General features: G+C 53.5%; 62 non-coding genes across 62 annotated transcripts; 12 read left to right on the top strand and 50 right to left on the bottom strand.

The window, feature by feature from the left end:
* Positions 1 to 167: 167 nt before the first annotated feature.
* Trnas-aga (transfer RNA serine (anticodon AGA)) lies at positions 168 to 249 on the bottom strand. The gene has a single exon. It is a non-coding gene; the product is annotated as a tRNA-Ser (tRNA).
* Positions 250 to 389: 140 nt separating this feature from the next.
* Positions 390 to 462, bottom strand: Trnak-uuu (transfer RNA lysine (anticodon UUU)). Its single transcript has one exon. It is a non-coding gene; the product is annotated as a tRNA-Lys (tRNA).
* Positions 463 to 741: 279 nt separating this feature from the next.
* Trnae-uuc (transfer RNA glutamic acid (anticodon UUC)) lies at positions 742 to 813 on the bottom strand. The gene has a single exon. It is a non-coding gene; the product is annotated as a tRNA-Glu (tRNA).
* Positions 814 to 1135: 322 nt separating this feature from the next.
* On the bottom strand, positions 1136 to 1208 carry Trnam-cau (transfer RNA methionine (anticodon CAU)). The gene has a single exon. It is a non-coding gene; the product is annotated as a tRNA-Met (tRNA).
* An 813-nt stretch (positions 1209 to 2021) lies between these two features.
* On the top strand, positions 2022 to 2093 carry Trnag-ucc (transfer RNA glycine (anticodon UCC)). The gene has a single exon. It is a non-coding gene; the product is annotated as a tRNA-Gly (tRNA).
* Positions 2094 to 2371: 278 nt separating this feature from the next.
* Positions 2372 to 2453, bottom strand: Trnas-aga (transfer RNA serine (anticodon AGA)). Its single transcript has one exon. It is a non-coding gene; the product is annotated as a tRNA-Ser (tRNA).
* A 140-nt stretch (positions 2454 to 2593) lies between these two features.
* On the bottom strand, positions 2594 to 2666 carry Trnak-uuu (transfer RNA lysine (anticodon UUU)). The gene has a single exon. It is a non-coding gene; the product is annotated as a tRNA-Lys (tRNA).
* Positions 2667 to 2945: 279 nt separating this feature from the next.
* On the bottom strand, positions 2946 to 3017 carry Trnae-uuc (transfer RNA glutamic acid (anticodon UUC)). The gene has a single exon. It is a non-coding gene; the product is annotated as a tRNA-Glu (tRNA).
* Positions 3018 to 3339: 322 nt separating this feature from the next.
* Positions 3340 to 3412, bottom strand: Trnam-cau (transfer RNA methionine (anticodon CAU)). The gene has a single exon. It is a non-coding gene; the product is annotated as a tRNA-Met (tRNA).
* An 813-nt stretch (positions 3413 to 4225) lies between these two features.
* Positions 4226 to 4297, top strand: Trnag-ucc (transfer RNA glycine (anticodon UCC)). Its single transcript has one exon. It is a non-coding gene; the product is annotated as a tRNA-Gly (tRNA).
* A 278-nt stretch (positions 4298 to 4575) lies between these two features.
* Positions 4576 to 4657, bottom strand: Trnas-aga (transfer RNA serine (anticodon AGA)). Its single transcript has one exon. It is a non-coding gene; the product is annotated as a tRNA-Ser (tRNA).
* Positions 4658 to 4797: 140 nt separating this feature from the next.
* On the bottom strand, positions 4798 to 4870 carry Trnak-uuu (transfer RNA lysine (anticodon UUU)). The gene has a single exon. It is a non-coding gene; the product is annotated as a tRNA-Lys (tRNA).
* A 279-nt stretch (positions 4871 to 5149) lies between these two features.
* On the bottom strand, positions 5150 to 5221 carry Trnae-uuc (transfer RNA glutamic acid (anticodon UUC)). Its single transcript has one exon. It is a non-coding gene; the product is annotated as a tRNA-Glu (tRNA).
* A 322-nt stretch (positions 5222 to 5543) lies between these two features.
* Trnam-cau (transfer RNA methionine (anticodon CAU)) lies at positions 5544 to 5616 on the bottom strand. Its single transcript has one exon. It is a non-coding gene; the product is annotated as a tRNA-Met (tRNA).
* An 813-nt stretch (positions 5617 to 6429) lies between these two features.
* Trnag-ucc (transfer RNA glycine (anticodon UCC)) lies at positions 6430 to 6501 on the top strand. Its single transcript has one exon. It is a non-coding gene; the product is annotated as a tRNA-Gly (tRNA).
* A 278-nt stretch (positions 6502 to 6779) lies between these two features.
* Trnas-aga (transfer RNA serine (anticodon AGA)) lies at positions 6780 to 6861 on the bottom strand. Its single transcript has one exon. It is a non-coding gene; the product is annotated as a tRNA-Ser (tRNA).
* Positions 6862 to 7001: 140 nt separating this feature from the next.
* Positions 7002 to 7074, bottom strand: Trnak-uuu (transfer RNA lysine (anticodon UUU)). The gene has a single exon. It is a non-coding gene; the product is annotated as a tRNA-Lys (tRNA).
* Positions 7075 to 7353: 279 nt separating this feature from the next.
* Positions 7354 to 7425, bottom strand: Trnae-uuc (transfer RNA glutamic acid (anticodon UUC)). Its single transcript has one exon. It is a non-coding gene; the product is annotated as a tRNA-Glu (tRNA).
* Positions 7426 to 7747: 322 nt separating this feature from the next.
* On the bottom strand, positions 7748 to 7820 carry Trnam-cau (transfer RNA methionine (anticodon CAU)). Its single transcript has one exon. It is a non-coding gene; the product is annotated as a tRNA-Met (tRNA).
* An 813-nt stretch (positions 7821 to 8633) lies between these two features.
* Trnag-ucc (transfer RNA glycine (anticodon UCC)) lies at positions 8634 to 8705 on the top strand. The gene has a single exon. It is a non-coding gene; the product is annotated as a tRNA-Gly (tRNA).
* A 278-nt stretch (positions 8706 to 8983) lies between these two features.
* Positions 8984 to 9065, bottom strand: Trnas-aga (transfer RNA serine (anticodon AGA)). Its single transcript has one exon. It is a non-coding gene; the product is annotated as a tRNA-Ser (tRNA).
* Positions 9066 to 9205: 140 nt separating this feature from the next.
* Positions 9206 to 9278, bottom strand: Trnak-uuu (transfer RNA lysine (anticodon UUU)). Its single transcript has one exon. It is a non-coding gene; the product is annotated as a tRNA-Lys (tRNA).
* A 279-nt stretch (positions 9279 to 9557) lies between these two features.
* Positions 9558 to 9629, bottom strand: Trnae-uuc (transfer RNA glutamic acid (anticodon UUC)). Its single transcript has one exon. It is a non-coding gene; the product is annotated as a tRNA-Glu (tRNA).
* Positions 9630 to 9951: 322 nt separating this feature from the next.
* On the bottom strand, positions 9952 to 10024 carry Trnam-cau (transfer RNA methionine (anticodon CAU)). The gene has a single exon. It is a non-coding gene; the product is annotated as a tRNA-Met (tRNA).
* Positions 10025 to 10837: 813 nt separating this feature from the next.
* On the top strand, positions 10838 to 10909 carry Trnag-ucc (transfer RNA glycine (anticodon UCC)). The gene has a single exon. It is a non-coding gene; the product is annotated as a tRNA-Gly (tRNA).
* A 278-nt stretch (positions 10910 to 11187) lies between these two features.
* On the bottom strand, positions 11188 to 11269 carry Trnas-aga (transfer RNA serine (anticodon AGA)). The gene has a single exon. It is a non-coding gene; the product is annotated as a tRNA-Ser (tRNA).
* A 140-nt stretch (positions 11270 to 11409) lies between these two features.
* On the bottom strand, positions 11410 to 11482 carry Trnak-uuu (transfer RNA lysine (anticodon UUU)). The gene has a single exon. It is a non-coding gene; the product is annotated as a tRNA-Lys (tRNA).
* Positions 11483 to 11761: 279 nt separating this feature from the next.
* Trnae-uuc (transfer RNA glutamic acid (anticodon UUC)) lies at positions 11762 to 11833 on the bottom strand. Its single transcript has one exon. It is a non-coding gene; the product is annotated as a tRNA-Glu (tRNA).
* A 322-nt stretch (positions 11834 to 12155) lies between these two features.
* On the bottom strand, positions 12156 to 12228 carry Trnam-cau (transfer RNA methionine (anticodon CAU)). Its single transcript has one exon. It is a non-coding gene; the product is annotated as a tRNA-Met (tRNA).
* An 813-nt stretch (positions 12229 to 13041) lies between these two features.
* On the top strand, positions 13042 to 13113 carry Trnag-ucc (transfer RNA glycine (anticodon UCC)). The gene has a single exon. It is a non-coding gene; the product is annotated as a tRNA-Gly (tRNA).
* A 278-nt stretch (positions 13114 to 13391) lies between these two features.
* On the bottom strand, positions 13392 to 13473 carry Trnas-aga (transfer RNA serine (anticodon AGA)). The gene has a single exon. It is a non-coding gene; the product is annotated as a tRNA-Ser (tRNA).
* Positions 13474 to 13613: 140 nt separating this feature from the next.
* Positions 13614 to 13686, bottom strand: Trnak-uuu (transfer RNA lysine (anticodon UUU)). Its single transcript has one exon. It is a non-coding gene; the product is annotated as a tRNA-Lys (tRNA).
* Positions 13687 to 13965: 279 nt separating this feature from the next.
* Positions 13966 to 14037, bottom strand: Trnae-uuc (transfer RNA glutamic acid (anticodon UUC)). The gene has a single exon. It is a non-coding gene; the product is annotated as a tRNA-Glu (tRNA).
* A 322-nt stretch (positions 14038 to 14359) lies between these two features.
* Positions 14360 to 14432, bottom strand: Trnam-cau (transfer RNA methionine (anticodon CAU)). Its single transcript has one exon. It is a non-coding gene; the product is annotated as a tRNA-Met (tRNA).
* Positions 14433 to 15245: 813 nt separating this feature from the next.
* Positions 15246 to 15317, top strand: Trnag-ucc (transfer RNA glycine (anticodon UCC)). The gene has a single exon. It is a non-coding gene; the product is annotated as a tRNA-Gly (tRNA).
* A 278-nt stretch (positions 15318 to 15595) lies between these two features.
* Positions 15596 to 15677, bottom strand: Trnas-aga (transfer RNA serine (anticodon AGA)). The gene has a single exon. It is a non-coding gene; the product is annotated as a tRNA-Ser (tRNA).
* A 140-nt stretch (positions 15678 to 15817) lies between these two features.
* Positions 15818 to 15890, bottom strand: Trnak-uuu (transfer RNA lysine (anticodon UUU)). Its single transcript has one exon. It is a non-coding gene; the product is annotated as a tRNA-Lys (tRNA).
* A 279-nt stretch (positions 15891 to 16169) lies between these two features.
* On the bottom strand, positions 16170 to 16241 carry Trnae-uuc (transfer RNA glutamic acid (anticodon UUC)). Its single transcript has one exon. It is a non-coding gene; the product is annotated as a tRNA-Glu (tRNA).
* Positions 16242 to 16563: 322 nt separating this feature from the next.
* Positions 16564 to 16636, bottom strand: Trnam-cau (transfer RNA methionine (anticodon CAU)). The gene has a single exon. It is a non-coding gene; the product is annotated as a tRNA-Met (tRNA).
* Positions 16637 to 17449: 813 nt separating this feature from the next.
* On the top strand, positions 17450 to 17521 carry Trnag-ucc (transfer RNA glycine (anticodon UCC)). The gene has a single exon. It is a non-coding gene; the product is annotated as a tRNA-Gly (tRNA).
* Positions 17522 to 17799: 278 nt separating this feature from the next.
* Trnas-aga (transfer RNA serine (anticodon AGA)) lies at positions 17800 to 17881 on the bottom strand. The gene has a single exon. It is a non-coding gene; the product is annotated as a tRNA-Ser (tRNA).
* Positions 17882 to 18021: 140 nt separating this feature from the next.
* Trnak-uuu (transfer RNA lysine (anticodon UUU)) lies at positions 18022 to 18094 on the bottom strand. The gene has a single exon. It is a non-coding gene; the product is annotated as a tRNA-Lys (tRNA).
* Positions 18095 to 18373: 279 nt separating this feature from the next.
* On the bottom strand, positions 18374 to 18445 carry Trnae-uuc (transfer RNA glutamic acid (anticodon UUC)). The gene has a single exon. It is a non-coding gene; the product is annotated as a tRNA-Glu (tRNA).
* A 322-nt stretch (positions 18446 to 18767) lies between these two features.
* Trnam-cau (transfer RNA methionine (anticodon CAU)) lies at positions 18768 to 18840 on the bottom strand. The gene has a single exon. It is a non-coding gene; the product is annotated as a tRNA-Met (tRNA).
* Positions 18841 to 19653: 813 nt separating this feature from the next.
* On the top strand, positions 19654 to 19725 carry Trnag-ucc (transfer RNA glycine (anticodon UCC)). The gene has a single exon. It is a non-coding gene; the product is annotated as a tRNA-Gly (tRNA).
* Positions 19726 to 20003: 278 nt separating this feature from the next.
* Positions 20004 to 20085, bottom strand: Trnas-aga (transfer RNA serine (anticodon AGA)). The gene has a single exon. It is a non-coding gene; the product is annotated as a tRNA-Ser (tRNA).
* A 140-nt stretch (positions 20086 to 20225) lies between these two features.
* Trnak-uuu (transfer RNA lysine (anticodon UUU)) lies at positions 20226 to 20298 on the bottom strand. Its single transcript has one exon. It is a non-coding gene; the product is annotated as a tRNA-Lys (tRNA).
* A 279-nt stretch (positions 20299 to 20577) lies between these two features.
* Positions 20578 to 20649, bottom strand: Trnae-uuc (transfer RNA glutamic acid (anticodon UUC)). Its single transcript has one exon. It is a non-coding gene; the product is annotated as a tRNA-Glu (tRNA).
* Positions 20650 to 20971: 322 nt separating this feature from the next.
* Positions 20972 to 21044, bottom strand: Trnam-cau (transfer RNA methionine (anticodon CAU)). Its single transcript has one exon. It is a non-coding gene; the product is annotated as a tRNA-Met (tRNA).
* An 813-nt stretch (positions 21045 to 21857) lies between these two features.
* On the top strand, positions 21858 to 21929 carry Trnag-ucc (transfer RNA glycine (anticodon UCC)). Its single transcript has one exon. It is a non-coding gene; the product is annotated as a tRNA-Gly (tRNA).
* Positions 21930 to 22207: 278 nt separating this feature from the next.
* Trnas-aga (transfer RNA serine (anticodon AGA)) lies at positions 22208 to 22289 on the bottom strand. Its single transcript has one exon. It is a non-coding gene; the product is annotated as a tRNA-Ser (tRNA).
* Positions 22290 to 22429: 140 nt separating this feature from the next.
* Positions 22430 to 22502, bottom strand: Trnak-uuu (transfer RNA lysine (anticodon UUU)). The gene has a single exon. It is a non-coding gene; the product is annotated as a tRNA-Lys (tRNA).
* Positions 22503 to 22781: 279 nt separating this feature from the next.
* Positions 22782 to 22853, bottom strand: Trnae-uuc (transfer RNA glutamic acid (anticodon UUC)). The gene has a single exon. It is a non-coding gene; the product is annotated as a tRNA-Glu (tRNA).
* Positions 22854 to 23175: 322 nt separating this feature from the next.
* On the bottom strand, positions 23176 to 23248 carry Trnam-cau (transfer RNA methionine (anticodon CAU)). Its single transcript has one exon. It is a non-coding gene; the product is annotated as a tRNA-Met (tRNA).
* Positions 23249 to 24061: 813 nt separating this feature from the next.
* Trnag-ucc (transfer RNA glycine (anticodon UCC)) lies at positions 24062 to 24133 on the top strand. Its single transcript has one exon. It is a non-coding gene; the product is annotated as a tRNA-Gly (tRNA).
* A 279-nt stretch (positions 24134 to 24412) lies between these two features.
* On the bottom strand, positions 24413 to 24494 carry Trnas-aga (transfer RNA serine (anticodon AGA)). Its single transcript has one exon. It is a non-coding gene; the product is annotated as a tRNA-Ser (tRNA).
* A 141-nt stretch (positions 24495 to 24635) lies between these two features.
* Trnak-uuu (transfer RNA lysine (anticodon UUU)) lies at positions 24636 to 24708 on the bottom strand. Its single transcript has one exon. It is a non-coding gene; the product is annotated as a tRNA-Lys (tRNA).
* A 279-nt stretch (positions 24709 to 24987) lies between these two features.
* On the bottom strand, positions 24988 to 25059 carry Trnae-uuc (transfer RNA glutamic acid (anticodon UUC)). Its single transcript has one exon. It is a non-coding gene; the product is annotated as a tRNA-Glu (tRNA).
* A 322-nt stretch (positions 25060 to 25381) lies between these two features.
* Positions 25382 to 25453, bottom strand: Trnam-cau (transfer RNA methionine (anticodon CAU)). The gene has a single exon. It is a non-coding gene; the product is annotated as a tRNA-Met (tRNA).
* An 812-nt stretch (positions 25454 to 26265) lies between these two features.
* Positions 26266 to 26337, top strand: Trnag-ucc (transfer RNA glycine (anticodon UCC)). The gene has a single exon. It is a non-coding gene; the product is annotated as a tRNA-Gly (tRNA).
* A 278-nt stretch (positions 26338 to 26615) lies between these two features.
* Positions 26616 to 26697, bottom strand: Trnas-aga (transfer RNA serine (anticodon AGA)). The gene has a single exon. It is a non-coding gene; the product is annotated as a tRNA-Ser (tRNA).
* A 140-nt stretch (positions 26698 to 26837) lies between these two features.
* Trnak-uuu (transfer RNA lysine (anticodon UUU)) lies at positions 26838 to 26910 on the bottom strand. The gene has a single exon. It is a non-coding gene; the product is annotated as a tRNA-Lys (tRNA).
* Between the last annotated feature and the right edge of the window lie 302 nt (positions 26911 to 27212).

Raw genomic sequence — 27212 nt, 5'->3', positions numbered from 1 at the left:
GACTTTGCTCGGCTGACGCGAAAGCTGACGCTTGGAATTCGCCCTTATCAAGAGGACAGGCGATATAAACGGCTGTGAGAGGTGAGGTGTAGCGAAGTACCAAAACGACAGGCAAACTGCGAAATTTTCTGCTCCTTCTTCTTAAACAAAAAAATAAAAAAAAGAGACGCAGTCGGTAGGACTCGAACCTACGCTCCCAGAGGGAATCTGATTTCTAGTCAGACGCCTTAACCACTCGGCCACGACTGCTCGCAGCCAAAAAGTTCCCTCGAATCGTGAAAACTCAAACCGTTCTGCGCAGTATGTTGACAGGAAACGAACTCCGTGCACTGATTACGGCAGGGCTACCAGCGCTACGAGACGAGCCATTACGGAAGCGTTAAAATCTTCGCCCGGACAGGGACTCGAACCCTGGACCCTTAGGTTAAAAGCCTAATGCTCTACCGACTGAGCTATCCGGGCTCACACTTGTTGGGGGATGGAGCAGCTGCAGGCAATGTGAATAACTGGAACGCGTAATTGCTGGCTTCTGGCGCAACTGGCGACTTCACCGACTTGCCACTGACGCTGGTAGCAGCCCAACAGCGGACCAGTGCCTCTTCTCCCTTTATCCCGGTGCTGACAGTAATTGCATCTCGTGCCTTTTTTCCCCGATTACGCTCGGTTGAAGCTCCGGAAGGAGGGCGACAAACGAGGGTTGGAGGGCCAAAACATGGAGGGTCGTGTGCGCAAAAACTTCGCTTCCGGTACCGGGAATCGAACCCTGGCCTCCTGGGTGAAAGCCAGGTATCCTAGCCACTAGACCACACCGGATTTGCTCGATAAGTGTCAGATTTACTCCCTCTCCTCTGGCATTTCGTGCTGAATCCGGACTCAGTGGTGTTCTCTGTTTGCGAGCATATTTGCGCCTACAGACTGGCATGGCGCACAGCTCGAAACTGACTATTCATTGCTGTTTGCATCATATTTTACTCATAACAGGGGAGGAGAAAGGTCAAAGCTGTACCTTGCCATAGCTGGATGTAAACATTTTGACGCTGAGGCGTGGACTCCTTGTGGATAACAAACGACAATTCAGTTCGTTCCCTAGCAACAGCAACGCCGTTAATTCAGCCATGATGTACAGCAAATTATATGCCCCGGGTGAGGATCGAACTCACGACCTTAAGATTATGAGACTTACGCGCTGCCCACTGCGCTACCGAGGCACGTCTGCAACCAACGTCCCAGGAAACTTGGTAAGCCTCGCATATTAGAGATAGACAGTTTGCGCTTTCTCAAGAATCTGTTGTGTTGCTACACGTGCTTTCCCGAATTGCTAGATTAAACTGCTGCCGCGGCTTTTCCAACGGAAAGCAGCACTGCCTGAGGTTACAGTACATCGCCCTTGCGGCACCTGAACACAGCGGCCTGTAGGGCCAGGCTGACGCTAGAGTTCAGAAATAGCACGCGTCCGTCCAAGTACGGTCTCTTGCGTGCTGCGTGTTTGGTTCTTCTCACAGCGAATCCTGCTATACATTTCTGAGGCTGACGCAGCTCAAACGAGCAATCGGCGCGGCAGCATTATAGCGAGAACAGCAAAACGATGCATCGGCCGGGAATCGAACCCGGGCCGCCCGCGTGGTAGGCGAACAACCTGCCGCTTTTTTTGTTGTTGTTCTCATTTTTTTAGTTGCATTTGTTGGGGGCGGTCGACCGTGCTTCCCGAGCATATTCCAGAGTAGCTGTCTGCAGGGAAAGTGGGATTGCCACCCAACGACGCCGGATACAACCGAAAAAAGTGCTACACACGCGGAGTCCCCCACTACACTGCCTTAAAGCGACCGCTCATCACTATCGTGTGAGTAACCTTGCGGCCGCGGCGACGAGTCTTGCCCAAAGACGCAGCGTGCGTGGAGGCGCTGCCCGAACGCGTGTGGATGCACCCTCCTACCTCGTAAAGCGCCTACAGCTACTATCACCGTGGGCCGCTGCCGGCGGGCGGGAAGCCGACACAGCGCGGCGTCACGGGCAGCGGCTGTGCGGTGGTGGTGTAATGGTGAGCATAGTTGCCTTCCAAGCAGTTGATCCGGGTTCGATTCCCGGCCACCGCAACGGGCGCAAATTTTTACGTATGAGTATGTGAGCCACGTGCTGTTAAATTAACGTTTTCTTTCCGTCGTTGCTCCACGCAGGCCATCCTGTAGTATGTCCCGACTTGTCCCGACTTTGCTCGGCTGACGCGAAAGCTGACGCTTGGAATTCGCCCTTATCAAGAGGACAGGCGATATAAACGGCTGTGAGAGGTGAGGTGTAGCGAAGTACCAAAACGACAGGCAAACTGCGAAATTTTCTGCTCCTTCTTCTTAAACAAAAAAATAAAAAAAAGAGACGCAGTCGGTAGGACTCGAACCTACGCTCCCAGAGGGAATCTGATTTCTAGTCAGACGCCTTAACCACTCGGCCACGACTGCTCGCAGCCAAAAAGTTCCCTCGAATCGTGAAAACTCAAACCGTTCTGCGCAGTATGTTGACAGGAAACGAACTCCGTGCACTGATTACGGCAGGGCTACCAGCGCTACGAGACGAGCCATTACGGAAGCGTTAAAATCTTCGCCCGGACAGGGACTCGAACCCTGGACCCTTAGGTTAAAAGCCTAATGCTCTACCGACTGAGCTATCCGGGCTCACACTTGTTGGGGGATGGAGCAGCTGCAGGCAATGTGAATAACTGGAACGCGTAATTGCTGGCTTCTGGCGCAACTGGCGACTTCACCGACTTGCCACTGACGCTGGTAGCAGCCCAACAGCGGACCAGTGCCTCTTCTCCCTTTATCCCGGTGCTGACAGTAATTGCATCTCGTGCCTTTTTTCCCCGATTACGCTCGGTTGAAGCTCCGGAAGGAGGGCGACAAACGAGGGTTGGAGGGCCAAAACATGGAGGGTCGTGTGCGCAAAAACTTCGCTTCCGGTACCGGGAATCGAACCCTGGCCTCCTGGGTGAAAGCCAGGTATCCTAGCCACTAGACCACACCGGATTTGCTCGATAAGTGTCAGATTTACTCCCTCTCCTCTGGCATTTCGTGCTGAATCCGGACTCAGTGGTGTTCTCTGTTTGCGAGCATATTTGCGCCTACAGACTGGCATGGCGCACAGCTCGAAACTGACTATTCATTGCTGTTTGCATCATATTTTACTCATAACAGGGGAGGAGAAAGGTCAAAGCTGTACCTTGCCATAGCTGGATGTAAACATTTTGACGCTGAGGCGTGGACTCCTTGTGGATAACAAACGACAATTCAGTTCGTTCCCTAGCAACAGCAACGCCGTTAATTCAGCCATGATGTACAGCAAATTATATGCCCCGGGTGAGGATCGAACTCACGACCTTAAGATTATGAGACTTACGCGCTGCCCACTGCGCTACCGAGGCACGTCTGCAACCAACGTCCCAGGAAACTTGGTAAGCCTCGCATATTAGAGATAGACAGTTTGCGCTTTCTCAAGAATCTGTTGTGTTGCTACACGTGCTTTCCCGAATTGCTAGATTAAACTGCTGCCGCGGCTTTTCCAACGGAAAGCAGCACTGCCTGAGGTTACAGTACATCGCCCTTGCGGCACCTGAACACAGCGGCCTGTAGGGCCAGGCTGACGCTAGAGTTCAGAAATAGCACGCGTCCGTCCAAGTACGGTCTCTTGCGTGCTGCGTGTTTGGTTCTTCTCACAGCGAATCCTGCTATACATTTCTGAGGCTGACGCAGCTCAAACGAGCAATCGGCGCGGCAGCATTATAGCGAGAACAGCAAAACGATGCATCGGCCGGGAATCGAACCCGGGCCGCCCGCGTGGTAGGCGAACAACCTGCCGCTTTTTTTGTTGTTGTTCTCATTTTTTTAGTTGCATTTGTTGGGGGCGGTCGACCGTGCTTCCCGAGCATATTCCAGAGTAGCTGTCTGCAGGGAAAGTGGGATTGCCACCCAACGACGCCGGATACAACCGAAAAAAGTGCTACACACGCGGAGTCCCCCACTACACTGCCTTAAAGCGACCGCTCATCACTATCGTGTGAGTAACCTTGCGGCCGCGGCGACGAGTCTTGCCCAAAGACGCAGCGTGCGTGGAGGCGCTGCCCGAACGCGTGTGGATGCACCCTCCTACCTCGTAAAGCGCCTACAGCTACTATCACCGTGGGCCGCTGCCGGCGGGCGGGAAGCCGACACAGCGCGGCGTCACGGGCAGCGGCTGTGCGGTGGTGGTGTAATGGTGAGCATAGTTGCCTTCCAAGCAGTTGATCCGGGTTCGATTCCCGGCCACCGCAACGGGCGCAAATTTTTACGTATGAGTATGTGAGCCACGTGCTGTTAAATTAACGTTTTCTTTCCGTCGTTGCTCCACGCAGGCCATCCTGTAGTATGTCCCGACTTGTCCCGACTTTGCTCGGCTGACGCGAAAGCTGACGCTTGGAATTCGCCCTTATCAAGAGGACAGGCGATATAAACGGCTGTGAGAGGTGAGGTGTAGCGAAGTACCAAAACGACAGGCAAACTGCGAAATTTTCTGCTCCTTCTTCTTAAACAAAAAAATAAAAAAAAGAGACGCAGTCGGTAGGACTCGAACCTACGCTCCCAGAGGGAATCTGATTTCTAGTCAGACGCCTTAACCACTCGGCCACGACTGCTCGCAGCCAAAAAGTTCCCTCGAATCGTGAAAACTCAAACCGTTCTGCGCAGTATGTTGACAGGAAACGAACTCCGTGCACTGATTACGGCAGGGCTACCAGCGCTACGAGACGAGCCATTACGGAAGCGTTAAAATCTTCGCCCGGACAGGGACTCGAACCCTGGACCCTTAGGTTAAAAGCCTAATGCTCTACCGACTGAGCTATCCGGGCTCACACTTGTTGGGGGATGGAGCAGCTGCAGGCAATGTGAATAACTGGAACGCGTAATTGCTGGCTTCTGGCGCAACTGGCGACTTCACCGACTTGCCACTGACGCTGGTAGCAGCCCAACAGCGGACCAGTGCCTCTTCTCCCTTTATCCCGGTGCTGACAGTAATTGCATCTCGTGCCTTTTTTCCCCGATTACGCTCGGTTGAAGCTCCGGAAGGAGGGCGACAAACGAGGGTTGGAGGGCCAAAACATGGAGGGTCGTGTGCGCAAAAACTTCGCTTCCGGTACCGGGAATCGAACCCTGGCCTCCTGGGTGAAAGCCAGGTATCCTAGCCACTAGACCACACCGGATTTGCTCGATAAGTGTCAGATTTACTCCCTCTCCTCTGGCATTTCGTGCTGAATCCGGACTCAGTGGTGTTCTCTGTTTGCGAGCATATTTGCGCCTACAGACTGGCATGGCGCACAGCTCGAAACTGACTATTCATTGCTGTTTGCATCATATTTTACTCATAACAGGGGAGGAGAAAGGTCAAAGCTGTACCTTGCCATAGCTGGATGTAAACATTTTGACGCTGAGGCGTGGACTCCTTGTGGATAACAAACGACAATTCAGTTCGTTCCCTAGCAACAGCAACGCCGTTAATTCAGCCATGATGTACAGCAAATTATATGCCCCGGGTGAGGATCGAACTCACGACCTTAAGATTATGAGACTTACGCGCTGCCCACTGCGCTACCGAGGCACGTCTGCAACCAACGTCCCAGGAAACTTGGTAAGCCTCGCATATTAGAGATAGACAGTTTGCGCTTTCTCAAGAATCTGTTGTGTTGCTACACGTGCTTTCCCGAATTGCTAGATTAAACTGCTGCCGCGGCTTTTCCAACGGAAAGCAGCACTGCCTGAGGTTACAGTACATCGCCCTTGCGGCACCTGAACACAGCGGCCTGTAGGGCCAGGCTGACGCTAGAGTTCAGAAATAGCACGCGTCCGTCCAAGTACGGTCTCTTGCGTGCTGCGTGTTTGGTTCTTCTCACAGCGAATCCTGCTATACATTTCTGAGGCTGACGCAGCTCAAACGAGCAATCGCCGCGGCAGCATTATAGCGAGAACAGCAAAACGATGCATCGGCCGGGAATCGAACCCGGGCCGCCCGCGTGGTAGGCGAACAACCTGCCGCTTTTTTTGTTGTTGTTCTCATTTTTTTAGTTGCATTTGTTGGGGGCGGTCGACCGTGCTTCCCGAGCATATTCCAGAGTAGCTGTCTGCAGGGAAAGTGGGATTGCCACCCAACGACGCCGGATACAACCGAAAAAAGTGCTACACACGCGGAGTCCCCCACTACACTGCCTTAAAGCGACCGCTCATCACTATCGTGTGAGTAACCTTGCGGCCGCGGCGACGAGTCTTGCCCAAAGACGCAGCGTGCGTGGAGGCGCTGCCCGAACGCGTGTGGATGCACCCTCCTACCTCGTAAAGCGCCTACAGCTACTATCACCGTGGGCCGCTGCCGGCGGGCGGGAAGCCGACACAGCGCGGCGTCACGGGCAGCGGCTGTGCGGTGGTGGTGTAATGGTGAGCATAGTTGCCTTCCAAGCAGTTGATCCGGGTTCGATTCCCGGCCACCGCAACGGGCGCAAATTTTTACGTATGAGTATGTGAGCCACGTGCTGTTAAATTAACGTTTTCTTTCCGTCGTTGCTCCACGCAGGCCATCCTGTAGTATGTCCCGACTTGTCCCGACTTTGCTCGGCTGACGCGAAAGCTGACGCTTGGAATTCGCCCTTATCAAGAGGACAGGCGATATAAACGGCTGTGAGAGGTGAGGTGTAGCGAAGTACCAAAACGACAGGCAAACTGCGAAATTTTCTGCTCCTTCTTCTTAAACAAAAAAATAAAAAAAAGAGACGCAGTCGGTAGGACTCGAACCTACGCTCCCAGAGGGAATCTGATTTCTAGTCAGACGCCTTAACCACTCGGCCACGACTGCTCGCAGCCAAAAAGTTCCCTCGAATCGTGAAAACTCAAACCGTTCTGCGCAGTATGTTGACAGGAAACGAACTCCGTGCACTGATTACGGCAGGGCTACCAGCGCTACGAGACGAGCCATTACGGAAGCGTTAAAATCTTCGCCCGGACAGGGACTCGAACCCTGGACCCTTAGGTTAAAAGCCTAATGCTCTACCGACTGAGCTATCCGGGCTCACACTTGTTGGGGGATGGAGCAGCTGCAGGCAATGTGAATAACTGGAACGCGTAATTGCTGGCTTCTGGCGCAACTGGCGACTTCACCGACTTGCCACTGACGCTGGTAGCAGCCCAACAGCGGACCAGTGCCTCTTCTCCCTTTATCCCGGTGCTGACAGTAATTGCATCTCGTGCCTTTTTTCCCCGATTACGCTCGGTTGAAGCTCCGGAAGGAGGGCGACAAACGAGGGTTGGAGGGCCAAAACATGGAGGGTCGTGTGCGCAAAAACTTCGCTTCCGGTACCGGGAATCGAACCCTGGCCTCCTGGGTGAAAGCCAGGTATCCTAGCCACTAGACCACACCGGATTTGCTCGATAAGTGTCAGATTTACTCCCTCTCCTCTGGCATTTCGTGCTGAATCCGGACTCAGTGGTGTTCTCTGTTTGCGAGCATATTTGCGCCTACAGACTGGCATGGCGCACAGCTCGAAACTGACTATTCATTGCTGTTTGCATCATATTTTACTCATAACAGGGGAGGAGAAAGGTCAAAGCTGTACCTTGCCATAGCTGGATGTAAACATTTTGACGCTGAGGCGTGGACTCCTTGTGGATAACAAACGACAATTCAGTTCGTTCCCTAGCAACAGCAACGCCGTTAATTCAGCCATGATGTACAGCAAATTATATGCCCCGGGTGAGGATCGAACTCACGACCTTAAGATTATGAGACTTACGCGCTGCCCACTGCGCTACCGAGGCACGTCTGCAACCAACGTCCCAGGAAACTTGGTAAGCCTCGCATATTAGAGATAGACAGTTTGCGCTTTCTCAAGAATCTGTTGTGTTGCTACACGTGCTTTCCCGAATTGCTAGATTAAACTGCTGCCGCGGCTTTTCCAACGGAAAGCAGCACTGCCTGAGGTTACAGTACATCGCCCTTGCGGCACCTGAACACAGCGGCCTGTAGGGCCAGGCTGACGCTAGAGTTCAGAAATAGCACGCGTCCGTCCAAGTACGGTCTCTTGCGTGCTGCGTGTTTGGTTCTTCTCACAGCGAATCCTGCTATACATTTCTGAGGCTGACGCAGCTCAAACGAGCAATCGCCGCGGCAGCATTATAGCGAGAACAGCAAAACGATGCATCGGCCGGGAATCGAACCCGGGCCGCCCGCGTGGTAGGCGAACAACCTGCCGCTTTTTTTGTTGTTGTTCTCATTTTTTTAGTTGCATTTGTTGGGGGCGGTCGACCGTGCTTCCCGAGCATATTCCAGAGTAGCTGTCTGCAGGGAAAGTGGGATTGCCACCCAACGACGCCGGATACAACCGAAAAAAGTGCTACACACGCGGAGTCCCCCACTACACTGCCTTAAAGCGACCGCTCATCACTATCGTGTGAGTAACCTTGCGGCCGCGGCGACGAGTCTTGCCCAAAGACGCAGCGTGCGTGGAGGCGCTGCCCGAACGCGTGTGGATGCACCCTCCTACCTCGTAAAGCGCCTACAGCTACTATCACCGTGGGCCGCTGCCGGCGGGCGGGAAGCCGACACAGCGCGGCGTCACGGGCAGCGGCTGTGCGGTGGTGGTGTAATGGTGAGCATAGTTGCCTTCCAAGCAGTTGATCCGGGTTCGATTCCCGGCCACCGCAACGGGCGCAAATTTTTACGTATGAGTATGTGAGCCACGTGCTGTTAAATTAACGTTTTCTTTCCGTCGTTGCTCCACGCAGGCCATCCTGTAGTATGTCCCGACTTGTCCCGACTTTGCTCGGCTGACGCGAAAGCTGACGCTTGGAATTCGCCCTTATCAAGAGGACAGGCGATATAAACGGCTGTGAGAGGTGAGGTGTAGCGAAGTACCAAAACGACAGGCAAACTGCGAAATTTTCTGCTCCTTCTTCTTAAACAAAAAAATAAAAAAAAGAGACGCAGTCGGTAGGACTCGAACCTACGCTCCCAGAGGGAATCTGATTTCTAGTCAGACGCCTTAACCACTCGGCCACGACTGCTCGCAGCCAAAAAGTTCCCTCGAATCGTGAAAACTCAAACCGTTCTGCGCAGTATGTTGACAGGAAACGAACTCCGTGCACTGATTACGGCAGGGCTACCAGCGCTACGAGACGAGCCATTACGGAAGCGTTAAAATCTTCGCCCGGACAGGGACTCGAACCCTGGACCCTTAGGTTAAAAGCCTAATGCTCTACCGACTGAGCTATCCGGGCTCACACTTGTTGGGGGATGGAGCAGCTGCAGGCAATGTGAATAACTGGAACGCGTAATTGCTGGCTTCTGGCGCAACTGGCGACTTCACCGACTTGCCACTGACGCTGGTAGCAGCCCAACAGCGGACCAGTGCCTCTTCTCCCTTTATCCCGGTGCTGACAGTAATTGCATCTCGTGCCTTTTTTCCCCGATTACGCTCGGTTGAAGCTCCGGAAGGAGGGCGACAAACGAGGGTTGGAGGGCCAAAACATGGAGGGTCGTGTGCGCAAAAACTTCGCTTCCGGTACCGGGAATCGAACCCTGGCCTCCTGGGTGAAAGCCAGGTATCCTAGCCACTAGACCACACCGGATTTGCTCGATAAGTGTCAGATTTACTCCCTCTCCTCTGGCATTTCGTGCTGAATCCGGACTCAGTGGTGTTCTCTGTTTGCGAGCATATTTGCGCCTACAGACTGGCATGGCGCACAGCTCGAAACTGACTATTCATTGCTGTTTGCATCATATTTTACTCATAACAGGGGAGGAGAAAGGTCAAAGCTGTACCTTGCCATAGCTGGATGTAAACATTTTGACGCTGAGGCGTGGACTCCTTGTGGATAACAAACGACAATTCAGTTCGTTCCCTAGCAACAGCAACGCCGTTAATTCAGCCATGATGTACAGCAAATTATATGCCCCGGGTGAGGATCGAACTCACGACCTTAAGATTATGAGACTTACGCGCTGCCCACTGCGCTACCGAGGCACGTCTGCAACCAACGTCCCAGGAAACTTGGTAAGCCTCGCATATTAGAGATAGACAGTTTGCGCTTTCTCAAGAATCTGTTGTGTTGCTACACGTGCTTTCCCGAATTGCTAGATTAAACTGCTGCCGCGGCTTTTCCAACGGAAAGCAGCACTGCCTGAGGTTACAGTACATCGCCCTTGCGGCACCTGAACACAGCGGCCTGTAGGGCCAGGCTGACGCTAGAGTTCAGAAATAGCACGCGTCCGTCCAAGTACGGTCTCTTGCGTGCTGCGTGTTTGGTTCTTCTCACAGCGAATCCTGCTATACATTTCTGAGGCTGACGCAGCTCAAACGAGCAATCGGCGCGGCAGCATTATAGCGAGAACAGCAAAACGATGCATCGGCCGGGAATCGAACCCGGGCCGCCCGCGTGGTAGGCGAACAACCTGCCGCTTTTTTTGTTGTTGTTCTCATTTTTTTAGTTGCATTTGTTGGGGGCGGTCGACCGTGCTTCCCGAGCATATTCCAGAGTAGCTGTCTGCAGGGAAAGTGGGATTGCCACCCAACGACGCCGGATACAACCGAAAAAAGTGCTACACACGCGGAGTCCCCCACTACACTGCCTTAAAGCGACCGCTCATCACTATCGTGTGAGTAACCTTGCGGCCGCGGCGACGAGTCTTGCCCAAAGACGCAGCGTGCGTGGAGGCGCTGCCCGAACGCGTGTGGATGCACCCTCCTACCTCGTAAAGCGCCTACAGCTACTATCACCGTGGGCCGCTGCCGGCGGGCGGGAAGCCGACACAGCGCGGCGTCACAGGCAGCGGCTGTGCGGTGGTGGTGTAATGGTGAGCATAGTTGCCTTCCAAGCAGTTGATCCGGGTTCGATTCCCGGCCACCGCAACGGGCGCAAATTTTTACGTATGAGTATGTGAGCCACGTGCTGTTAAATTAACGTTTTCTTTCCGTCGTTGCTCCACGCAGGCCATCCTGTAGTATGTCCCGACTTGTCCCGACTTTGCTCGGCTGACGCGAAAGCTGACGCTTGGAATTCGCCCTTATCAAGAGGACAGGCGATATAAACGGCTGTGAGAGGTGAGGTGTAGCGAAGTACCAAAACGACAGGCAAACTGCGAAATTTTCTGCTCCTTCTTCTTAAACAAAAAAATAAAAAAAAGAGACGCAGTCGGTAGGACTCGAACCTACGCTCCCAGAGGGAATCTGATTTCTAGTCAGACGCCTTAACCACTCGGCCACGACTGCTCGCAGCCAAAAAGTTCCCTCGAATCGTGAAAACTCAAACCGTTCTGCGCAGTATGTTGACAGGAAACGAACTCCGTGCACTGATTACGGCAGGGCTACCAGCGCTACGAGACGAGCCATTACGGAAGCGTTAAAATCTTCGCCCGGACAGGGACTCGAACCCTGGACCCTTAGGTTAAAAGCCTAATGCTCTACCGACTGAGCTATCCGGGCTCACACTTGTTGGGGGATGGAGCAGCTGCAGGCAATGTGAATAACTGGAACGCGTAATTGCTGGCTTCTGGCGCAACTGGCGACTTCACCGACTTGCCACTGACGCTGGTAGCAGCCCAACAGCGGACCAGTGCCTCTTCTCCCTTTATCCCGGTGCTGACAGTAATTGCATCTCGTGCCTTTTTTCCCCGATTACGCTCGGTTGAAGCTCCGGAAGGAGGGCGACAAACGAGGGTTGGAGGGCCAAAACATGGAGGGTCGTGTGCGCAAAAACTTCGCTTCCGGTACCGGGAATCGAACCCTGGCCTCCTGGGTGAAAGCCAGGTATCCTAGCCACTAGACCACACCGGATTTGCTCGATAAGTGTCAGATTTACTCCCTCTCCTCTGGCATTTCGTGCTGAATCCGGACTCAGTGGTGTTCTCTGTTTGCGAGCATATTTGCGCCTACAGACTGGCATGGCGCACAGCTCGAAACTGACTATTCATTGCTGTTTGCATCATATTTTACTCATAACAGGGGAGGAGAAAGGTCAAAGCTGTACCTTGCCATAGCTGGATGTAAACATTTTGACGCTGAGGCGTGGACTCCTTGTGGATAACAAACGACAATTCAGTTCGTTCCCTAGCAACAGCAACGCCGTTAATTCAGCCATGATGTACAGCAAATTATATGCCCCGGGTGAGGATCGAACTCACGACCTTAAGATTATGAGACTTACGCGCTGCCCACTGCGCTACCGAGGCACGTCTGCAACCAACGTCCCAGGAAACTTGGTAAGCCTCGCATATTAGAGATAGACAGTTTGCGCTTTCTCAAGAATCTGTTGTGTTGCTACACGTGCTTTCCCGAATTGCTAGATTAAACTGCTGCCGCGGCTTTTCCAACGGAAAGCAGCACTGCCTGAGGTTACAGTACATCGCCCTTGCGGCACCTGAACACAGCGGCCTGTAGGGCCAGGCTGACGCTAGAGTTCAGAAATAGCACGCGTCCGTCCAAGTACGGTCTCTTGCGTGCTGCGTGTTTGGTTCTTCTCACAGCGAATCCTGCTATACATTTCTGAGGCTGACGCAGCTCAAACGAGCAATCGGCGCGGCAGCATTATAGCGAGAACAGCAAAACGATGCATCGGCCGGGAATCGAACCCGGGCCGCCCGCGTGGTAGGCGAACAACCTGCCGCTTTTTTTGTTGTTGTTCTCATTTTTTTAGTTGCATTTGTTGGGGGCGGTCGACCGTGCTTCCCGAGCATATTCCAGAGTAGCTGTCTGCAGGGAAAGTGGGATTGCCACCCAACGACGCCGGATACAACCGAAAAAAGTGCTACACACGCGGAGTCCCCCACTACACTGCCTTAAAGCGACCGCTCATCACTATCGTGTGAGTAACCTTGCGGCCGCGGCGACGAGTCTTGCCCAAAGACGCAGCGTGCGTGGAGGCGCTGCCCGAACGCGTGTGGATGCACCCTCCTACCTCGTAAAGCGCCTACAGCTACTATCACCGTGGGCCGCTGCCGGCGGGCGGGAAGCCGACACAGCGCGGCGTCACGGGCAGCGGCTGTGCGGTGGTGGTGTAATGGTGAGCATAGTTGCCTTCCAAGCAGTTGATCCGGGTTCGATTCCCGGCCACCGCAACGGGCGCAAATTTTTACGTATGAGTATGTGAGCCACGTGCTGTTAAATTAACGTTTTCTTTCCGTCGTTGCTCCACGCAGGCCATCCTGTAGTATGTCCCGACTTGTCCCGACTTTGCTCGGCTGACGCGAAAGCTGACGCTTGGAATTCGCCCTTATCAAGAGGACAGGCGATATAAACGGCTGTGAGAGGTGAGGTGTAGCGAAGTACCAAAACGACAGGCAAACTGCGAAATTTTCTGCTCCTTCTTCTTAAACAAAAAAATAAAAAAAAGAGACGCAGTCGGTAGGACTCGAACCTACGCTCCCAGAGGGAATCTGATTTCTAGTCAGACGCCTTAACCACTCGGCCACGACTGCTCGCAGCCAAAAAGTTCCCTCGAATCGTGAAAACTCAAACCGTTCTGCGCAGTATGTTGACAGGAAACGAACTCCGTGCACTGATTACGGCAGGGCTACCAGCGCTACGAGACGAGCCATTACGGAAGCGTTAAAATCTTCGCCCGGACAGGGACTCGAACCCTGGACCCTTAGGTTAAAAGCCTAATGCTCTACCGACTGAGCTATCCGGGCTCACACTTGTTGGGGGATGGAGCAGCTGCAGGCAATGTGAATAACTGGAACGCGTAATTGCTGGCTTCTGGCGCAACTGGCGACTTCACCGACTTGCCACTGACGCTGGTAGCAGCCCAACAGCGGACCAGTGCCTCTTCTCCCTTTATCCCGGTGCTGACAGTAATTGCATCTCGTGCCTTTTTTCCCCGATTACGCTCGGTTGAAGCTCCGGAAGGAGGGCGACAAACGAGGGTTGGAGGGCCAAAACATGGAGGGTCGTGTGCGCAAAAACTTCGCTTCCGGTACCGGGAATCGAACCCTGGCCTCCTGGGTGAAAGCCAGGTATCCTAGCCACTAGACCACACCGGATTTGCTCGATAAGTGTCAGATTTACTCCCTCTCCTCTGGCATTTCGTGCTGAATCCGGACTCAGTGGTGTTCTCTGTTTGCGAGCATATTTGCGCCTACAGACTGGCATGGCGCACAGCTCGAAACTGACTATTCATTGCTGTTTGCATCATATTTTACTCATAACAGGGGAGGAGAAAGGTCAAAGCTGTACCTTGCCATAGCTGGATGTAAACATTTTGACGCTGAGGCGTGGACTCCTTGTGGATAACAAACGACAATTCAGTTCGTTCCCTAGCAACAGCAACGCCGTTAATTCAGCCATGATGTACAGCAAATTATATGCCCCGGGTGAGGATCGAACTCACGACCTTAAGATTATGAGACTTACGCGCTGCCCACTGCGCTACCGAGGCACGTCTGCAACCAACGTCCCAGGAAACTTGGTAAGCCTCGCATATTAGAGATAGACAGTTTGCGCTTTCTCAAGAATCTGTTGTGTTGCTACACGTGCTTTCCCGAATTGCTAGATTAAACTGCTGCCGCGGCTTTTCCAACGGAAAGCAGCACTGCCTGAGGTTACAGTACATCGCCCTTGCGGCACCTGAACACAGCGGCCTGTAGGGCCAGGCTGACGCTAGAGTTCAGAAATAGCACGCGTCCGTCCAAGTACGGTCTCTTGCGTGCTGCGTGTTTGGTTCTTCTCACAGCGAATCCTGCTATACATTTCTGAGGCTGACGCAGCTCAAACGAGCAATCGGCGCGGCAGCATTATAGCGAGAACAGCAAAACGATGCATCGGCCGGGAATCGAACCCGGGCCGCCCGCGTGGTAGGCGAACAACCTGCCGCTTTTTTTGTTGTTGTTCTCATTTTTTTAGTTGCATTTGTTGGGGGCGGTCGACCGTGCTTCCCGAGCATATTCCAGAGTAGCTGTCTGCAGGGAAAGTGGGATTGCCACCCAACGACGCCGGATACAACCGAAAAAAGTGCTACACACGCGGAGTCCCCCACTACACTGCCTTAAAGCGACCGCTCATCACTATCGTGTGAGTAACCTTGCGGCCGCGGCGACGAGTCTTGCCCAAAGACGCAGCGTGCGTGGAGGCGCTGCCCGAACGCGTGTGGATGCACCCTCCTACCTCGTAAAGCGCCTACAGCTACTATCACCGTGGGCCGCTGCCGGCGGGCGGGAAGCCGACACAGCGCGGCGTCACGGGCAGCGGCTGTGCGGTGGTGGTGTAATGGTGAGCATAGTTGCCTTCCAAGCAGTTGATCCGGGTTCGATTCCCGGCCACCGCAACGGGCGCAAATTTTTACGTATGAGTATGTGAGCCACGTGCTGTTAAATTAACGTTTTCTTTCCGTCGTTGCTCCACGCAGGCCATCCTGTAGTATGTCCCGACTTGTCCCGACTTTGCTCGGCTGACGCGAAAGCTGACGCTTGGAATTCGCCCTTATCAAGAGGACAGGCGATATAAACGGCTGTGAGAGGTGAGGTGTAGCGAAGTACCAAAACGACAGGCAAACTGCGAAATTTTCTGCTCCTTCTTCTTAAACAAAAAAATAAAAAAAAGAGACGCAGTCGGTAGGACTCGAACCTACGCTCCCAGAGGGAATCTGATTTCTAGTCAGACGCCTTAACCACTCGGCCACGACTGCTCGCAGCCAAAAAGTTCCCTCGAATCGTGAAAACTCAAACCGTTCTGCGCAGTATGTTGACAGGAAACGAACTCCGTGCACTGATTACGGCAGGGCTACCAGCGCTACGAGACGAGCCATTACGGAAGCGTTAAAATCTTCGCCCGGACAGGGACTCGAACCCTGGACCCTTAGGTTAAAAGCCTAATGCTCTACCGACTGAGCTATCCGGGCTCACACTTGTTGGGGGATGGAGCAGCTGCAGGCAATGTGAATAACTGGAACGCGTAATTGCTGGCTTCTGGCGCAACTGGCGACTTCACCGACTTGCCACTGACGCTGGTAGCAGCCCAACAGCGGACCAGTGCCTCTTCTCCCTTTATCCCGGTGCTGACAGTAATTGCATCTCGTGCCTTTTTTCCCCGATTACGCTCGGTTGAAGCTCCGGAAGGAGGGCGACAAACGAGGGTTGGAGGGCCAAAACATGGAGGGTCGTGTGCGCAAAAACTTCGCTTCCGGTACCGGGAATCGAACCCTGGCCTCCTGGGTGAAAGCCAGGTATCCTAGCCACTAGACCACACCGGATTTGCTCGATAAGTGTCAGATTTACTCCCTCTCCTCTGGCATTTCGTGCTGAATCCGGACTCAGTGGTGTTCTCTGTTTGCGAGCATATTTGCGCCTACAGACTGGCATGGCGCACAGCTCGAAACTGACTATTCATTGCTGTTTGCATCATATTTTACTCATAACAGGGGAGGAGAAAGGTCAAAGCTGTACCTTGCCATAGCTGGATGTAAACATTTTGACGCTGAGGCGTGGACTCCTTGTGGATAACAAACGACAATTCAGTTCGTTCCCTAGCAACAGCAACGCCGTTAATTCAGCCATGATGTACAGCAAATTATATGCCCCGGGTGAGGATCGAACTCACGACCTTAAGATTATGAGACTTACGCGCTGCCCACTGCGCTACCGAGGCACGTCTGCAACCAACGTCCCAGGAAACTTGGTAAGCCTCGCATATTAGAGATAGACAGTTTGCGCTTTCTCAAGAATCTGTTGTGTTGCTACACGTGCTTTCCCGAATTGCTAGATTAAACTGCTGCCGCGGCTTTTCCAACGGAAAGCAGCACTGCCTGAGGTTACAGTACATCGCCCTTGCGGCACCTGAACACAGCGGCCTGTAGGGCCAGGCTGACGCTAGAGTTCAGAAATAGCACGCGTCCGTCCAAGTACGGTCTCTTGCGTGCTGCGTGTTTGGTTCTTCTCACAGCGAATCCTGCTATACATTTCTGAGGCTGACGCAGCTCAAACGAGCAATCGGCGCGGCAGCATTATAGCGAGAACAGCAAAACGATGCATCGGCCGGGAATCGAACCCGGGCCGCCCGCGTGGTAGGCGAACAACCTGCCGCTTTTTTTGTTGTTGTTCTCATTTTTTTAGTTGCATTTGTTGGGGGCGGTCGACCGTGCTTCCCGAGCATATTCCAGAGTAGCTGTCTGCAGGGAAAGTGGGATTGCCACCCAACGACGCCGGATACAACCGAAAAAAGTGCTACACACGCGGAGTCCCCCACTACACTGCCTTAAAGCGACCGCTCATCACTATCGTGTGAGTAACCTTGCGGCCGCGGCGACGAGTCTTGCCCAAAGACGCAGCGTGCGTGGAGGCGCTGCCCGAACGCGTGTGGATGCACCCTCCTACCTCGTAAAGCGCCTACAGCTACTATCACCGTGGGCCGCTGCCGGCGGGCGGGAAGCCGACACAGCGCGGCGTCACGGGCAGCGGCTGTGCGGTGGTGGTGTAATGGTGAGCATAGTTGCCTTCCAAGCAGTTGATCCGGGTTCGATTCCCGGCCACCGCAACGGGCGCAAATTTTTACGTATGAGTATGTGAGCCACGTGCTGTTAAATTAACGTTTTCTTTCCGTCGTTGCTCCACGCAGGCCATCCTGTAGTATGTCCCGACTTGTCCCGACTTTGCTCGGCTGACGCGAAAGCTGACGCTTGGAATTCGCCCTTATCAAGAGGACAGGCGATATAAACGGCTGTGAGAGGTGAGGTGTAGCGAAGTACCAAAACGACAGGCAAACTGCGAAATTTTCTGCTCCTTCTTCTTAAACAAAAAAATAAAAAAAAGAGACGCAGTCGGTAGGACTCGAACCTACGCTCCCAGAGGGAATCTGATTTCTAGTCAGACGCCTTAACCACTCGGCCACGACTGCTCGCAGCCAAAAAGTTCCCTCGAATCGTGAAAACTCAAACCGTTCTGCGCAGTATGTTGACAGGAAACGAACTCCGTGCACTGATTACGGCAGGGCTACCAGCGCTACGAGACGAGCCATTACGGAAGCGTTAAAATCTTCGCCCGGACAGGGACTCGAACCCTGGACCCTTAGGTTAAAAGCCTAATGCTCTACCGACTGAGCTATCCGGGCTCACACTTGTTGGGGGATGGAGCAGCTGCAGGCAATGTGAATAACTGGAACGCGTAATTGCTGGCTTCTGGCGCAACTGGCGACTTCACCGACTTGCCACTGACGCTGGTAGCAGCCCAACAGCGGACCAGTGCCTCTTCTCCCTTTATCCCGGTGCTGACAGTAATTGCATCTCGTGCCTTTTTTCCCCGATTACGCTCGGTTGAAGCTCCGGAAGGAGGGCGACAAACGAGGGTTGGAGGGCCAAAACATGGAGGGTCGTGTGCGCAAAAACTTCGCTTCCGGTACCGGGAATCGAACCCTGGCCTCCTGGGTGAAAGCCAGGTATCCTAGCCACTAGACCACACCGGATTTGCTCGATAAGTGTCAGATTTACTCCCTCTCCTCTGGCATTTCGTGCTGAATCCGGACTCAGTGGTGTTCTCTGTTTGCGAGCATATTTGCGCCTACAGACTGGCATGGCGCACAGCTCGAAACTGACTATTCATTGCTGTTTGCATCATATTTTACTCATAACAGGGGAGGAGAAAGGTCAAAGCTGTACCTTGCCATAGCTGGATGTAAACATTTTGACGCTGAGGCGTGGACTCCTTGTGGATAACAAACGACAATTCAGTTCGTTCCCTAGCAACAGCAACGCCGTTAATTCAGCCATGATGTACAGCAAATTATATGCCCCGGGTGAGGATCGAACTCACGACCTTAAGATTATGAGACTTACGCGCTGCCCACTGCGCTACCGAGGCACGTCTGCAACCAACGTCCCAGGAAACTTGGTAAGCCTCGCATATTAGAGATAGACAGTTTGCGCTTTCTCAAGAATCTGTTGTGTTGCTACACGTGCTTTCCCGAATTGCTAGATTAAACTGCTGCCGCGGCTTTTCCAACGGAAAGCAGCACTGCCTGAGGTTACAGTACATCGCCCTTGCGGCACCTGAACACAGCGGCCTGTAGGGCCAGGCTGACGCTAGAGTTCAGAAATAGCACGCGTCCGTCCAAGTACGGTCTCTTGCGTGCTGCGTGTTTGGTTCTTCTCACAGCGAATCCTGCTATACATTTCTGAGGCTGACGCAGCTCAAACGAGCAATCGGCGCGGCAGCATTATAGCGAGAACAGCAAAACGATGCATCGGCCGGGAATCGAACCCGGGCCGCCCGCGTGGTAGGCGAACAACCTGCCGCTTTTTTTGTTGTTGTTCTCATTTTTTTAGTTGCATTTGTTGGGGGCGGTCGACCGTGCTTCCCGAGCATATTCCAGAGTAGCTGTCTGCAGGGAAAGTGGGATTGCCACCCAACGACGCCGGATACAACCGAAAAAAGTGCTACACACGCGGAGTCCCCCACTACACTGCCTTAAAGCGACCGCTCATCACTATCGTGTGAGTAACCTTGCGGCCGCGGCGACGAGTCTTGCCCAAAGACGCAGCGTGCGTGGAGGCGCTGCCCGAACGCGTGTGGATGCACCCTCCTACCTCGTAAAGCGCCTACAGCTACTATCACCGTGGGCCGCTGCCGGCGGGCGGGAAGCCGACACAGCGCGGCGTCACGGGCAGCGGCTGTGCGGTGGTGGTGTAATGGTGAGCATAGTTGCCTTCCAAGCAGTTGATCCGGGTTCGATTCCCGGCCACCGCAACGGGCGCAAATTTTTACGTATGAGTATGTGAGCCACGTGCTGTTAAATTAACGTTTTCTTTCCGTCGTTGCTCCACGCAGGCCATCCTGTAGTATGTCCCGACTTGTCCCGACTTTGCTCGGCTGACGCGAAAGCTGACGCTTGGAATTCGCCCTTATCAAGAGGACAGGCGATATAAACGGCTGTGAGAGGTGAGGTGTAGCGAAGTACCAAAACGACAGGCAAACTGCGAAATTTTCTGCTCCTTCTTCTTAAACAAAAAAATAAAAAAAAGAGACGCAGTCGGTAGGACTCGAACCTACGCTCCCAGAGGGAATCTGATTTCTAGTCAGACGCCTTAACCACTCGGCCACGACTGCTCGCAGCCAAAAAGTTCCCTCGAATCGTGAAAACTCAAACCGTTCTGCGCAGTATGTTGACAGGAAACGAACTCCGTGCACTGATTACGGCAGGGCTACCAGCGCTACGAGACGAGCCATTACGGAAGCGTTAAAATCTTCGCCCGGACAGGGACTCGAACCCTGGACCCTTAGGTTAAAAGCCTAATGCTCTACCGACTGAGCTATCCGGGCTCACACTTGTTGGGGGATGGAGCAGCTGCAGGCAATGTGAATAACTGGAACGCGTAATTGCTGGCTTCTGGCGCAACTGGCGACTTCACCGACTTGCCACTGACGCTGGTAGCAGCCCAACAGCGGACCAGTGCCTCTTCTCCCTTTATCCCGGTGCTGACAGTAATTGCATCTCGTGCCTTTTTTCCCCGATTACGCTCGGTTGAAGCTCCGGAAGGAGGGCGACAAACGAGGGTTGGAGGGCCAAAACATGGAGGGTCGTGTGCGCAAAAACTTCGCTTCCGGTACCGGGAATCGAACCCTGGCCTCCTGGGTGAAAGCCAGGTATCCTAGCCACTAGACCACACCGGATTTGCTCGATAAGTGTCAGATTTACTCCCTCTCCTCTGGCATTTCGTGCTGAATCCGGACTCAGTGGTGTTCTCTGTTTGCGAGCATATTTGCGCCTACAGACTGGCATGGCGCACAGCTCGAAACTGACTATTCATTGCTGTTTGCATCATATTTTACTCATAACAGGGGAGGAGAAAGGTCAAAGCTGTACCTTGCCATAGCTGGATGTAAACATTTTGACGCTGAGGCGTGGACTCCTTGTGGATAACAAACGACAATTCAGTTCGTTCCCTAGCAACAGCAACGCCGTTAATTCAGCCATGATGTACAGCAAATTATATGCCCCGGGTGAGGATCGAACTCACGACCTTAAGATTATGAGACTTACGCGCTGCCCACTGCGCTACCGAGGCACGTCTGCAACCAACGTCCCAGGAAACTTGGTAAGCCTCGCATATTAGAGATAGACAGTTTGCGCTTTCTCAAGAATCTGTTGTGTTGCTACACGTGCTTTCCCGAATTGCTAGATTAAACTGCTGCCGCGGCTTTTCCAACGGAAAGCAGCACTGCCTGAGGTTACAGTACATCGCCCTTGCGGCACCTGAACACAGCGGCCTGTAGGGCCAGGCTGACGCTAGAGTTCAGAAATAGCACGCGTCCGTCCAAGTACGGTCTCTTGCGTGCTGCGTGTTTGGTTCTTCTCACAGCGAATCCTGCTATACATTTCTGAGGCTGACGCAGCTCAAACGAGCAATCGGCGCGGCAGCATTATAGCGAGAACAGCAAAACGATGCATCGGCCGGGAATCGAACCCGGGCCGCCCGCGTGGTAGGCGAACAACCTGCCGCTTTTTTTGTTGTTGTTCTCATTTTTTTAGTTGCATTTGTTGGGGGCGGTCGACCGTGCTTCCCGAGCATATTCCAGAGTAGCTGTCTGCAGGGAAAGTGGGATTGCCACCCAACGACGCCGGATACAACCGAAAAAAGTGCTACACACGCGGAGTCCCCCACTACACTGCCTTAAAGCGACCGCTCATCACTATCGTGTGAGTAACCTTGCGGCCGCGGCGACGAGTCTTGCCCAAAGACGCAGCGTGCGTGGAGGCGCTGCCCGAACGCGTGTGGATGCACCCTCCTACCTCGTAAAGCGCCTACAGCTACTATCACCGTGGGCCGCTGCCGGCGGGCGGGAAGCCGACACAGCGCGGCGTCACGGGCAGCGGCTGTGCGGTGGTGGTGTAATGGTGAGCATAGTTGCCTTCCAAGCAGTTGATCCGGGTTCGATTCCCGGCCACCGCAACGGGCGCAAATTTTTACGTATGAGTATGTGAGCCACGTGCTGTTAAATTAACGTTTTCTTTCCGTCGTTGCTCCACGCAGGCCATCCTGTAGTATGTCCCGACTTGTCCCGACTTTGCTCGGCTGACGCGAAAGCTGACGCTTGGAATTCGCCCTTATCAAGAGGACAGGCGATATAAACGGCTGTGAGAGGTGAGGTGTAGCGAAGTACCAAAACGACAGGCAAACTGCGAAATTTTCTGCTCCTTCTTCTTAAACAAAAAAATAAAAAAAAGAGACGCAGTCGGTAGGACTCGAACCTACGCTCCCAGAGGGAATCTGATTTCTAGTCAGACGCCTTAACCACTCGGCCACGACTGCTCGCAGCCAAAAAGTTCCCTCGAATCGTGAAAACTCAAACCGTTCTGCGCAGTATGTTGACAGGAAACGAACTCCGTGCACTGATTACGGCAGGGCTACCAGCGCTACGAGACGAGCCATTACGGAAGCGTTAAAATCTTCGCCCGGACAGGGACTCGAACCCTGGACCCTTAGGTTAAAAGCCTAATGCTCTACCGACTGAGCTATCCGGGCTCACACTTGTTGGGGGATGGAGCAGCTGCAGGCAATGTGAATAACTGGAACGCGTAATTGCTGGCTTCTGGCGCAACTGGCGACTTCACCGACTTGCCACTGACGCTGGTAGCAGCCCAACAGCGGACCAGTGCCTCTTCTCCCTTTATCCCGGTGCTGACAGTAATTGCATCTCGTGCCTTTTTTCCCCGATTACGCTCGGTTGAAGCTCCGGAAGGAGGGCGACAAACGAGGGTTGGAGGGCCAAAACATGGAGGGTCGTGTGCGCAAAAACTTCGCTTCCGGTACCGGGAATCGAACCCTGGCCTCCTGGGTGAAAGCCAGGTATCCTAGCCACTAGACCACACCGGATTTGCTCGATAAGTGTCAGATTTACTCCCTCTCCTCTGGCATTTCGTGCTGAATCCGGACTCAGTGGTGTTCTCTGTTTGCGAGCATATTTGCGCCTACAGACTGGCATGGCGCACAGCTCGAAACTGACTATTCATTGCTGTTTGCATCATATTTTACTCATAACAGGGGAGGAGAAAGGTCAAAGCTGTACCTTGCCATAGCTGGATGTAAACATTTTGACGCTGAGGCGTGGACTCCTTGTGGATAACAAACGACAATTCAGTTCGTTCCCTAGCAACAGCAACGCCGTTAATTCAGCCATGATGTACAGCAAATTATATGCCCCGGGTGAGGATCGAACTCACGACCTTAAGATTATGAGACTTACGCGCTGCCCACTGCGCTACCGAGGCACGTCTGCAACCAACGTCCCAGGAAACTTGGTAAGCCTCGCATATTAGAGATAGACAGTTTGCGCTTTCTCAAGAATCTGTTGTGTTGCTACACGTGCTTTCCCGAATTGCTAGATTAAACTGCTGCCGCGGCTTTTCCAACGGAAAGCAGCACTGCCTGAGGTTACAGTACATCGCCCTTGCGGCACCTGAACACAGCGGCCTGTAGGGCCAGGCTGACGCTAGAGTTCAGAAATAGCACGCGTCCGTCCAAGTACGGTCTCTTGCGTGCTGCGTGTTTGGTTCTTCTCACAGCGAATCCTGCTATACATTTCTGAGGCTGACGCAGCTCAAACGAGCAATCGGCGCGGCAGCATTATAGCGAGAACAGCAAAACGATGCATCGGCCGGGAATCGAACCCGGGCCGCCCGCGTGGTAGGCGAACAACCTGCCGCTTTTTTTGTTGTTGTTCTCATTTTTTTAGTTGCATTTGTTGGGGGCGGTCGACCGTGCTTCCCGAGCATATTCCAGAGTAGCTGTCTGCAGGGAAAGTGGGATTGCCACCCAACGACGCCGGATACAACCGAAAAAAGTGCTACACACGCGGAGTCCCCCACTACACTGCCTTAAAGCGACCGCTCATCACTATCGTGTGAGTAACCTTGCGGCCGCGGCGACGAGTCTTGCCCAAAGACGCAGCGTGCGTGGAGGCGCTGCCCGAACGCGTGTGGATGCACCCTCCTACCTCGTAAAGCGCCTACAGCTACTATCACCGTGGGCCGCTGCCGGCGGGCGGGAAGCCGACACAGCGCGGCGTCACGGGCAGCGGCTGTGCGGTGGTGGTGTAATGGTGAGCATAGTTGCCTTCCAAGCAGTTGATCCGGGTTCGATTCCCGGCCACCGCAACGGGCGCAAATTTTTACGTATGAGTATGTGAGCCACGTGCTGTTAAATTAACGTTTTCTTTCCGTCGTTGCTCCACGCAGGCCATCCTGTAGTATGTCCCGACTTGTCCCGACTTTGCTCGGCTGACGCGAAAGCTGACGCTTGGAATTCGCCCTTATCAAGAGGACAGGCGATATAAACGGCTGTGAGAGGTGAGGTGTAGCGAAGTACCAAAACGACAGGCAAACTGCGAAATTTTCTGCTCCTTCTTCTTAAACAAAAAAATAAAAAAAAAGAGACGCAGTCGGTAGGACTCGAACCTACGCTCCCAGAGGGAATCTGATTTCTAGTCAGACGCCTTAACCACTCGGCCACGACTGCTCGCAGCCAAAAAGTTCCCTCGAATCGTGAAAACTCAAACCGTTCTGCGCAGTATGTTGACAGGAAACGAACTCCGTGCACTGATTACGGCAGGGCTACCAGCGCTACGAGGACGAGCCATTACGGAAGCGTTAAAATCTTCGCCCGGACAGGGACTCGAACCCTGGACCCTTAGGTTAAAAGCCTAATGCTCTACCGACTGAGCTATCCGGGCTCACACTTGTTGGGGGATGGAGCAGCTGCAGGCAATGTGAATAACTGGAACGCGTAATTGCTGGCTTCTGGCGCAACTGGCGACTTCACCGACTTGCCACTGACGCTGGTAGCAGCCCAACAGCGGACCAGTGCCTCTTCTCCCTTTATCCCGGTGCTGACAGTAATTGCATCTCGTGCCTTTTTTCCCCGATTACGCTCGGTTGAAGCTCCGGAAGGAGGGCGACAAACGAGGGTTGGAGGGCCAAAACATGGAGGGTCGTGTGCGCAAAAACTTCGCTTCCGGTACCGGGAATCGAACCCTGGCCTCCTGGGTGAAAGCCAGGTATCCTAGCCACTAGACCACACCGGATTTGCTCGATAAGTGTCAGATTTACTCCCTCTCCTCTGGCATTTCGTGCTGAATCCGGACTCAGTGGTGTTCTCTGTTTGCGAGCATATTTGCGCCTACAGACTGGCATGGCGCACAGCTCGAAACTGACTATTCATTGCTGTTTGCATCATATTTTACTCATAACAGGGGAGGAGAAAGGTCAAAGCTGTACCTTGCCATAGCTGGATGTAAACATTTTGACGCTGAGGCGTGGACTCCTTGTGGATAACAAACGACAATTCAGTTCGTTCCCTAGCAACAGCAACGCCGTTAATTCAGCCATGATGTACAGCAAATTATATGCCCCGGGTGAGGATCGAACTCACGACCTTAAGATTATGAGACTTACGCGCTGCCACTGCGCTACCGAGGCACGTCTGCAACCAACGTCCCAGGAAACTTGGTAAGCCTCGCATATTAGAGATAGACAGTTTGCGCTTTCTCAAGAATCTGTTGTGTTGCTACACGTGCTTTCCCGAATTGCTAGATTAAACTGCTGCCGCGGCTTTTCCAACGGAAAGCAGCACTGCCTGAGGTTACAGTACATCGCCCTTGCGGCACCTGAACACAGCGGCCTGTAGGGCCAGGCTGACGCTAGAGTTCAGAAATAGCACGCGTCCGTCCAAGTACGGTCTCTTGCGTGCTGCGTGTTTGGTTCTTCTCACAGCGAATCCTGCTATACATTTCTGAGGCTGACGCAGCTCAAACGAGCAATCGGCGCGGCAGCATTATAGCGAGAACAGCAAAACGATGCATCGGCCGGGAATCGAACCCGGGCCGCCCGCGTGGTAGGCGAACAACCTGCCGCTTTTTTTGTTGTTGTTCTCATTTTTTTAGTTGCATTTGTTGGGGGCGGTCGACCGTGCTTCCGAGCATATTCCAGAGTAGCTGTCTGCAGGGAAAGTGGGATTGCCACCCAACGACGCCGGATACAACCGAAAAAAGTGCTACACACGCGGAGTCCCCCACTACACTGCCTTAAAGCGACCGCTCATCACTATCGTGTGAGTAACCTTGCGGCCGCGGCGACGAGTCTTGCCCAAAGACGCAGCGTGCGTGGAGGCGCTGCCCGAACGCGTGTGGATGCACCCTCCTACCTCGTAAAGCGCCTACAGCTACTATCACCGTGGGCCGCTGCCGGCGGGCGGGAAGCCGACACAGCGCGGCGTCACGGGCAGCGGCTGTGCGGTGGTGGTGTAATGGTGAGCATAGTTGCCTTCCAAGCAGTTGATCCGGGTTCGATTCCCGGCCACCGCAACGGGCGCAAATTTTTACGTATGAGTATGTGAGCCACGTGCTGTTAAATTAACGTTTTCTTTCCGTCGTTGCTCCACGCAGGCCATCCTGTAGTATGTCCCGACTTGTCCCGACTTTGCTCGGCTGACGCGAAAGCTGACGCTTGGAATTCGCCCTTATCAAGAGGACAGGCGATATAAACGGCTGTGAGAGGTGAGGTGTAGCGAAGTACCAAAACGACAGGCAAACTGCGAAATTTTCTGCTCCTTCTTCTTAAACAAAAAAATAAAAAAAAGAGACGCAGTCGGTAGGACTCGAACCTACGCTCCCAGAGGGAATCTGATTTCTAGTCAGACGCCTTAACCACTCGGCCACGACTGCTCGCAGCCAAAAAGTTCCCTCGAATCGTGAAAACTCAAACCGTTCTGCGCAGTATGTTGACAGGAAACGAACTCCGTGCACTGATTACGGCAGGGCTACCAGCGCTACGAGACGAGCCATTACGGAAGCGTTAAAATCTTCGCCCGGACAGGGACTCGAACCCTGGACCCTTAGGTTAAAAGCCTAATGCTCTACCGACTGAGCTATCCGGGCTCACACTTGTTGGGGGATGGAGCAGCTGCAGGCAATGTGAATAACTGGAACGCGTAATTGCTGGCTTCTGGCGCAACTGGCGACTTCACCGACTTGCCACTGACGCTGGTAGCAGCCCAACAGCGGACCAGTGCCTCTTCTCCCTTTATCCCGGTGCTGACAGTAATTGCATCTCGTGCCTTTTTTCCCCGATTACGCTCGGTTGAAGCTCCGGAAGGAGGGCGACAAACGAGGGTTGGAGGGCCAAAACATGGAGGGTCGTGTGCGCAAAAACTTCGCTTCCGGTACCGGGAATCGAACCC

The sequence above is a fragment of the Schistocerca serialis genome, unplaced genomic scaffold, assembly GCF_023864345.2.
Source record: "Schistocerca serialis cubense isolate TAMUIC-IGC-003099 unplaced genomic scaffold, iqSchSeri2.2 HiC_scaffold_1009, whole genome shotgun sequence".
In the NCBI taxonomy this organism is placed as follows: domain Eukaryota; kingdom Metazoa; phylum Arthropoda; class Insecta; order Orthoptera; family Acrididae; genus Schistocerca; species Schistocerca serialis.
Note: the sequence above shows the minus strand (reverse complement) of the source record. Positions and strands in the feature narration are given on the sequence as shown.